Here is a 9,713-nt window from a genome sequence, read left to right as displayed (position 1 = left end):
ATGTTGTTCCTTTTCTTTGGCAATTCATCCATGGCCCTGCAATGTCCACAGCTGTGGGCATAGGGACCAATGGCTTTAGCAAGTGACAATGGCCCTCCGCTAACAGGAACCCACTCCAGACACATGCCTCCTTCCCAACCCCAAGAAACCCACTTCTAGAGTTTGAAGCCCATCACTCTTGAATGAAAACGTCACACTCCTTACCTGAACTGCTATACGCTCATCCTGCTTCCTCCAATCCTCTTTGCCAGTTTCCCTGGTCATAACGGGAAAGGTACAGGAAACCCCCAGCCCTGAAGTTGTGAGTAAAAGGCAGCAGCTGTGTTTCAGTTGGAAGCCAATTTGAATAGTCCTGACTTGATTTTAACCCCTTGGCATGCATTTGCCATTTGGCAGTGCTCTGGGAGCCATCAATTTGCTTGCAGGTGTTTCAGTTTTCCTATAATGCGCTTCCAGCTGATCTCATATGGCTTGGTGTGCTCAAATCCTACTCCAGGTGTTTCCATTTCTCCCTGCTTGCAGGCCTGTGAGTCTGTGGGGACACAAGTCCGGGAAATGATAGACTTTGTCTGAGCTAGTCAAAGCTTCATCTCCATTTCCTCCAAGACCGAAGCAGACAAAACAAACTGTTTGGAGGAGGGGATGGAGAGGAGGGGGAGTGAAGACTCCTTTCCACCAGAGTCCTTGGGCAGCAGATTGGATTTCCAAATTTCTGTCTGGATCTGCAACTGAGGTCTGCTTTTTCCTGCTGGATAAAGTGTCATTTCCACACACTTACTATACATTTTTTTTTTAAAAAAAGTTCTACTTTACATGAACAAGAGCAGATCTTAAAGGGGCCTATATTTCCTGCATCTGGCACATTTTTGTAAGGTGCAGCTGGCTTTGTGTCTTACTGTGAGTTGTAGATCAACCAAATGGAGATTGTAGCAAGCACCTCGCCTATACTAAAGGGGTAATCAGATGGCACAGATACAGCTCTGCGGCTACTTTAGGTTTCAGTGAGAGTCTGAGTCTCAACTCACAAGAGCCATTAGCCCTAATGACAGGCAGATGGAAAATGTGATTTTGTTCTTTGGTCTGCCCCTAAGTGGAAACCTTGGAAGCCAATCATTTTGGTTAGACAGATGGAAAAAGTCCACCTGGAATGATGAACAAGAGAAAAGTTCAACCATTGGACTTACCTGTAACTATTCTTCATTGAAACTGGTCTTGTATATCCATGCACTGCCGGTGCTTGATTTGATGACATGTACAACAAAATGGGAATGGTTCAGAGAAGATGAGAATGGCCGCTGTGCAGGGATGACAGGCACATTCGTAAAGAATTCCATATTTAGGATGAGGGGAGGGCTGTTGCTCAGTGGTAGATCCCTGGCATCTTCAGGTTGGACTGTGAAAGATGTTTGTTTGAAAACCTGGAGAGCAGCTGCTAGACAGAGTAGAGAGTACTTAGCTAGATGGGGCAATGGTCTGACTCAGTATAAGTTCATTTCCAAGGTTCCTGTGCTGGATCCTGATCACCCTTAGGTAGAAAAGTTTGGGATAAATTGTGTTGCTGTTGTTATTGTTTTTGTTGTTGATGATGATACATGAACACATCCTACACTCTCCTGACCTCTTATTTTGAGTTAATGGGGTTACAATCATGTATGGTCCAGAACAGTAGAGATGGACACAGGCGATTGAAGGATAGCCTGGCAGCATCTGGAAGCCAGAACTGAAGTTAGACATAAGGAAAATTGAAGGTTGAAAGATGGTTCCCAGCAAGCCAGAGAAACCACAATCAGCAACTAAGGACTTGTATATTATAGAGCCTCTTTTGTAAACACTTTCATCTCCTTGCAAGACCAGAGGCTGAACTGCTAACCTTGCCTTTCTTTGTCTCCATTGCATTTCATATGGAACCCATTTGTGCCGGATGTCCTAGGTCTATGGCAAAAATAAAAATAAAAGTATGGCAGCTCATCTAAAGCAGGGTTGGACAAATTGTGGCTCTCCCATCATCTCCCATTATTAGCTATGCTGGCTAGGGCTGATGGAAGTTGTGGAGCAAAACATCTGCAGGGCCACAAGTTGCCCAACACTGCTGTAGAGTCTCTTGAGTGTTGCAGGTTGCATATAGAACCTCTGGATGAACGATTCCCTGGGACTTTAAGAACATTGGAAGAGCCCTGCTGGATCAACCCAAAGGGTCATCTAGTTCAGCATCCTAGTTCCCATTCCCACAGTGGCCAATCAGATGCTTCCAGCAGAGCTTGTAGGTACTATCCCTCTCCCAGCGGTGCTCTCTGGCAACTAGAATTCAGTGGAACTGTGCTGAAAAGAAGGCTGTATAGAGATCAATAGCTATTGAGAGACCTATTGTCCATGATATTTTGGATAGGTAATCTCTTAATTAATGGTACTTTGGAACCCTCCTCTCCCATCTCCCTGAGATCCTTTTCATCTGATGTTGAGGCCTGGGTTACCTTCATGTCAAAAAGTGATTGGCATATAGACCAACTGTTCTGAAGCTATCTAGCAAGCCCTCCCCAAAGCTATCATCTTTCTTTCTTTTTTAACCACTGCTTGCACATAGACAGTAAAGGAAGGGGAAACAGGACAGCGCAGGAAGATAAGTACATTTTGAAGTTCAGGCACTCCTCATGACAGTCCCCATAGCCATGCCCCCAAGAAAAGTTCAAAATTGTAGGCTGCTGTATTGATCCATATCAACAAACCAGTTCTAGCAGTTTTCATCACCATCAGGAACAGGTCTTTGGTAAAGCTTATGGGTCTTAACGACCCATTTAAGACCAGGCCACCCAGGAGCACTCCATGTTACAACAGGGATAGCTTATAACTAAGGATGTTGGAGAAATCAGAAATGGATTCAAATGACTTTGAGTTCTCATGAATCTGACCCATGGATTCCACAGGGGACTGACATTGCCTCTGTTGCACAGGTTCTGCGAATTGTGGACTTTTTTTCTTTTAACTTTCTGGAATGGAATGCAAATTTAGTCATACAAAAGAATGAAAAGTATGCACACACATACATTAAACACATATACTATGCAACATTTTATACATCTCTGATCTCTCTTCAGCCTCTGCTGCACAGCACCCTTTTTTGTGCCCTCTGCTCATTGGTTGTATGCTGAACTAAGAAAAATATGCAAAATGTTGCATGCCAGTGAAAGTTATGTAAATTGTGCTAGTTGTTTTTGCATAGTTTTCTGAAGGGGGCGGGATTCTGAATCCATCAATGAGTGATGGAATTAAAGACTTCTGACAATCGGTGAAACAGATTAGACAAAATCCATACAATCTTACTCAAAGCAATATATTGTTGCTGGGAAAATACATCCCCCAAACGATTGTAAGGATTGCAGCTAAGCTCAGAGGGAACAGAAAATTCTGAAGGAGGGGTGCCAGATGACGTCACCATCTCTGCTAATCAAAAAGTGCTGGTGCTGCATCCCTTGTGAGCCCCGGTTCTATCCCATGGTCTCCGTTTCAGGTAGCAAAATGTCATGGGCCTGCACTGGCTCTAACATATGAAGTGGCCCTCATTTTGTCCTTATTCTTACACCTACCTGCTACTTTTCCTCTTGCTTTCCTATAGGCATGTATATATTTACACATCATAGAATCATAGAATACTAGAGTTGGAAGGGGCCCACAAGGCCATTGAGTCCAACCCCCTGCTCAATGCAGGAATCCACCTTAAGCATCTCTGATAGATGGCTGTCCAGCTGCCTCTTGAATGCTTCTAGTGTGGGAGAGCCCACATCCTCCCTAGGTAATTGGTTCCATAGTCATACTGCTCTAACAGTCAGGACATTTTTCCTGATACCCAGCCGGAATCTGGCTTCCTGTAACTTGAGCCCGTTATTCCGTGTCCTGTACTCTGGGACGATCGAGAAGAGATCCTAGCCCTCTTCTGTGTGACAACCTTTCAAATATTTGAAGAGTGCTATCATGTCTCCCCTCAGTCTTCTCTTCTCCAGGCTAAACATGCCCAGTTCTTTCAGTCTCTCCTCATAGGGCATTGTTTCCAGACCTCCAATCATTCCCATTGCCCTCTTCTGAACCTTCTCCAGCTTGTCTGCATCCTTCTTGAAGTGTGGTAGCCATTAAGACCCTGATTTGTCCATCTAGCTTGGTTTTAGCATTCCCTGACAAGCAATGTCTCCAGCATCCTCAAGGAGAATTATTTTCCAGGCATGCTATCTGAGATCCTTCAGCTCAGCCTTTTCCAACCATGGAATACCAGATGAGTCTGGACTATAGCCCCCATTGTTATCCCCCAAAATGGGGAGGAAGGCTCACTACCCTGCCGCATTATTTCCCAATTAAACACACCAGGCTGGAGAATTCAACTTAACCCTTTATATTCAATGCTGCAGCATTGGTGCTTTGGCAGAAATGCAAATCAAAGCACACAGAACAAAGGAATCTACATACATATATAGGCTCTGGTTACAAAAAGTGTGTTAGCCTCTTCATTGGTCATTGTTAGGTTAGCAAATTAGGTTACAGTGTCGATAGCCAGTTAGAGCACTTACATTTCATGAGTCATAGGTTACATTCGATGCCTCATTGGTTACAGGTTTTCTCTTTGTCTGCTAGCACATGGTGTCTGCCTGAGGAATGTACGCTTGGCATGTAGCCACTTTTGGTAGAGGGGTGGTCCTCAACCCTTCACCTGGTACATAACATTCCTTCACAAAATGAAATTCCCACTGCAGACATCACCATAGCTCCTGAACATTGGCTGGGGATAATGGGGATTATAGTCCAACACCACCTGTGGCTTCAAGGTTGGGAAAGGCTGCTTCAACCAGAGATTCCAGAAATGGGACCTGGGATTTTATCCATTCATAGCATGTGCTTTGCCACTCAGCTATAACTTCTCTCTTTCAATATGGTGGGAATGTTTCCCCCCCATTATGGAATTTTGTACCCCCTTGGATGCTAATGCTAATGCAGTGGTGAACACTGTTAGCTCTTGCTTGATGTCCTTCCTTGCTTGAACTTGCCAATAAATACATAAGCGAGTTCAACTGATGTGGCTCCCCCCACTCCATCTACCCACCATACTTAGCTTTGTGCTAGAACTTTGTTCCAGACCTTTGATCATCCCCCTTCCTTCCTCATCGTCACCTCTCTTCCTCCTCTCTCCCCCCCCCCCCCGGGTCTCTCAAGTACACACTGATTTCTTCTCAGGCCTGCATTCTGGGTGGCCAGCAGGCCTGAACAGAAACACAATGCCCTTGTTCCCTTATATGATAAAAGCAGCAGCAAGCTGAAGAGAAGGCCCAAAGTGCTTTTTAAATTATGTGCTGAAGGGTGGTGGTGGGGGAAGCGGTGCTGGCATTTTGACACTTGGAAGGACGCTAACGACAGACAAGATTACTGGGACAGGTTCAGTGGCAGAGGGCCAGGAGCCATCTGAATGTCTCTTTAAAAGGCAAATGTCAGGTCTGTCTATAAAATAATAACTAATAACCTATAAACAATGACATCACTGTCCACCTCAGTGCTGTGGAGGTGATTTAGAGACACTTTGCCAGCTTGAAATGAGAACAGCTGCTCTCTGCTGGAAAGAGAAGGAAATCTTCTCATTAGCATTAAATTTAAATGAGCCATTCTTCATTTGCATATTTCCGTGGTGCTCTATTTCCGTGAAAGGGTAACTTGGGAGTGACAATTTAGATCAAGGTTCAGTAATCAGGCTCTCCTTGACTGCATGTCTTAAGAGCATAAAACAAGGAGGATGAGCGTCTTTATTTGCCTGCACAGAAACGTCAGCCATCGCCATGCCTCCTCCGTGCCACGGAATAGCTCTGCAGAAGCCCATCTTCTCCACTGAGTGGGACTTTTGTCACCGCCTGCAGCTTCACACCATGACTTAGTTATCATCCATATCTAACAGGGCAAATAAATATTTGAGTGGCCAGTGTCTTATCTCATCTGATCCTGAACTGAAGTTCTGTGGGGCTCTTGTTTCTCCATTGAAACCACAGAGTTGCTTCACTATTATTATTATTATTATTATTATTATTATTATTATTATTATTATTATTATTATTATTATTTTATATAGCACCATCAATGTACATGGTGCTGTACAGAGTAAAACAGTAAATAGCAAGACCCTGCCGCATATATTTGTGGTGTATACCTAAAGTAGGGATGCGGAACTGTAGGTCTGGGGGCCCTATCTGGCCTATCTGGGGTCCCAGTCCAGCCCTCTGGAGTTCCCCAAAAGGCCATGCCTCTTCCCCTAGTCCCACCCCCTTCCCTCTCGACCACCGATCATATCTTCATCTTTTGCAACATTTTAGAAGATGCATGGCATTTTTTGGTATTTTAGCCCTGCCCTTTTTTGTCTTTGGTTCCACCTCCTTTCACCTTTGATCCTGTGGCCACCAAGAGCTTCTCCAAAATGGAATTTAACCCTGGGGTCGAAAGACGTTCTCCAAACCTGATCTAGGGTTTTTGAAGTATGCACCTAAAAATGTAACATGTGGATGAGACAAATCTGTACAGAAGCATGTTTATCAGGGAGTCAGGTGCAGTTGCAGCTTGTGGTGTATACTTCCTGTCAAGTATACACTCAATGGCATACCCATTTTGCTGCCAGGTTATTCCCTACGATCTCTCTCTCTCTCTCTCTCTCTCTCTCTCTGTCATACACAAACACGCACACTCATGTCATGTGTGGCTCATTGTTGAGGGTCTACTACACCTACAGGTTGCTTCACACAACACCATGTCTTTATTTATTTATTTATTTATTGCATATTTATACTGCTCAATAGCCGAAGCACTCTGGGTGGTTTACAAAAATTAAAACCATACAACCCATTCAAAATATAAAACAACCAGTATAAAAGCATAGTATAAAATACAGTATAAAGACACTATCTAAACAACCTGACGGTGGCTAAATATCGTATTGCTTTCTCCAAGGCCAGATGCAATGTTTATTCTATTGAATTACTTCAGGGCAGATATGCTGGTGTCCCCTATCAGGAACGACAGTGCCCCTGTAGGAACATGGAAGTGGAGACGATGGAGCATATCCTTCCATCCTGTAGCTTTTATAATCAGGCCCACCATCTTATGATCACCCCATTGTTGAGCAAACTGTCCAGAAGTTCAGACAAATTTTATGTTAAGTTTCTGTTGGAAGATAAGTCCTCAAGAATAACTTTGGTTGTTGCTAAATTTCTTACAGTGGCGGCCAGGATTAGAGCTCTCTATGTATTAGACATAAGTTGATAATAGCTCCAACTGTATGATTTCATGTTTGATTCTTGTTCTTTGGTTTTTTTCATGGATTTATGGATCGTAATAAAGAAGTATGTATGTATGTATGTATAAAGACACAACCAGGATAAAATCAAGCAGCAATGCAGAAATTAATACAAATTTAAAATACAAATTTAAAACAGCAAAGTTAAAATTAAATTGCGTAACAGTTAAAATGCTTAGAAAATAAAAAGGGTTTCACCTGGCGTTTCAAAGAGTATAGTGTAGGTGCCAGGCGAACCTCTTTAGGGAGCTCATTCCACAGCCGGGGTGCCACAGCAGAGAAGGCCGTCCTCCTGGTAGCCACATGCCTCACTTCCTTATACATGTAAAATGTGTTTATGACAAAAAGCACATTTACGAACATCAGGATTGGCTGTAGTTCTCTGTTGAGTATATGCTGGGTGGCAAACCTGGATTTTCTACCGTCTAATATGTGATGCAGCAAGGCATATGGCTACAGCTGCATGTGCCATATCGGCGACTGCATTTGGGACATGTTGCTTCTGGTTCAATTGGAATCATTTCTCTTGGTAAATTTGTCAGTCACAAAGATGAGCAGAGAGCTTATTATTTCTATATCTCTTCTTCACCTGGAAGAATTCACCTCTGACAGTAAGCTTGCATCAGCCACAACCATCTGGACCACAGTGTGTGTGTGTGTGTTTCCAGGTTCCTTGGGCACCTCCATTTTGGCTGTTGCGCAATCAGGAGAAAGAAATTAAATGCAGAGAAATGAAAACCCCAAGACCACACTTAATGGTTGCTGTGGATATTTTTGAGTGCTCTTGGAACTCGGACAGCCATTTCCCTGTGTAAACCTTTGTGCTGTGTCTTGTGCAGGTGTCTGGATTGGCCACGGGGAGCTGAATACAAACAAAGCTTGAATGAGTCTGGGTTTCCCCTCCCCTCCACCCGCCCCTGCCCCCAAAGACCAACACTTTCACTGATTCACAAATGGTCTTAAATCTAAATTAGGCCAGAGAGAGTGATACAGAAAGAGGGCCAATGCCTTAAACACAGCTGACATCAGGAGATTTAAATCTGAGCCCCAGGGCAAGTGTGGGTGTGTGAGGAAACAGGCAGGGAAGGAAATGAAGCCCATTCTGCAAAATGTGCTGCAGTGCAAACTCAGGCAGGCACTACTGAAAGCTCGGTTAATGTAAGGATGACATAACATCTTATATTGATAAGCGAAGCAGTTCCCTCCAGCGCACTAAGCAATGGCTGCGAATTCCAGGGAAGGCTCTTGGTCATGCCAAGCTCAAACCCATGTTCCTGTTTCACCAACTTTTGCTGTAAGTCAGGAGTGGGCAACTTTGGAAGGTCATGGGGCCGTTTTTGATCCCTGGACCCTCCCACGGCCCACTACAAGTGATGAAAATGGGAAGATTTTGTAAAGGTGTCCAGAGTTGCAACTGAATGTCAGAAAGGCCAAAATTAGCTAATTTGACCCTTTTGCCACTCCATACTTGCTCCAGGCACCATTTTATATGGGCCCACCTGAATTTTAGGGTGTGTTTTCATTGGAGGGCTGCCAGGGCCGGCGCTGCCATAGAGGCAGCTCAGGCGGCGGCCTAGAGCGCCAAGCAAAGGAGGGCACTGAACGGCGCACCCGGAAGCTGCTCTCCTAGTCTGGAGCAAAATAGTCTGGCGCCGGCCATGAGGGCTACATGGGACCACATGAGACCAAATCCTGCTGCAAATGAACCACCCTTTCCTGCTTCTATCCTTCCCTGACTCTTCCTAAAGCAACAGAAATATTTGTTAGGCATGAATAGGGATGGGTGAGAATTTCATTTCAGTTGGTTTTGATAAGAATTTACTAAGAATTTGCAAAAATTCTCCATATTTGGGAACAAAAAAAATTAGAGTTTTAAAAAATGAATGTGGGAAAAACCATTATTATTGTTATTATTATTATTATTATTATTATTATTATTATTATTATTATTTACAATGTTTATACACTGCTGCATATCTAAAATAGATTCTGAAGTGGTGAACAGAGGAATAAAACAATAAAAAGAAAGAAGATTAAAGCAGTACATTAAAACTGTTCAATTTAAAACAAAAGGGCCAATAAAAACAGTGGTCAGTTCAGAAACACTTCCTGGAAAAGAGTTGTTTTTTGGAGCCTCCAGAAGCAGCACAGTGTTGGTGCCTGCCTGACCTCCATGGGCAGGGAGTCCCAAAGAGAAAGGGCCACCACCCTAAAGGCTCATTTGTCCATCCAGGCCCAGGGCCTTGAATTCTCAACTGTGAAAAGTCTGGGTTTGAATCCCTCAGCTAGACCTACCTGTTGTTGTGTGACGGAGGGGTGAAGATCTCGCAATGTGTTTATCGCAAGATCCCCCCTCTGTTTACATGCAGCATGCGACGGCCTTGGAAGGAGAGAATGTCGCAGC

The 9,713-nt window shown here is 43.9% G+C and overlaps 1 non-coding gene across 1 annotated transcript; it reads left to right on the top strand.

The window, feature by feature from the left end:
* Nucleotides 1-1,233: 1,233 nt before the first annotated feature.
* On the top strand, nt 1,234-1,340 carry LOC134397080 (U6 spliceosomal RNA). The gene has a single exon (XR_010025348.1). It is a non-coding gene; the product is annotated as a U6 spliceosomal RNA (small nuclear RNA).
* Nucleotides 1,341-9,713: the final 8,373 nt, after the last annotated feature.

Source organism: Elgaria multicarinata, chromosome 3 (genome assembly GCF_023053635.1).
Source record: "Elgaria multicarinata webbii isolate HBS135686 ecotype San Diego chromosome 3, rElgMul1.1.pri, whole genome shotgun sequence".
NCBI lineage: Eukaryota > Metazoa > Chordata > Lepidosauria > Squamata > Anguidae > Elgaria > Elgaria multicarinata.
Note: the sequence above shows the minus strand (reverse complement) of the source record. Positions and strands in the feature narration are given on the sequence as shown.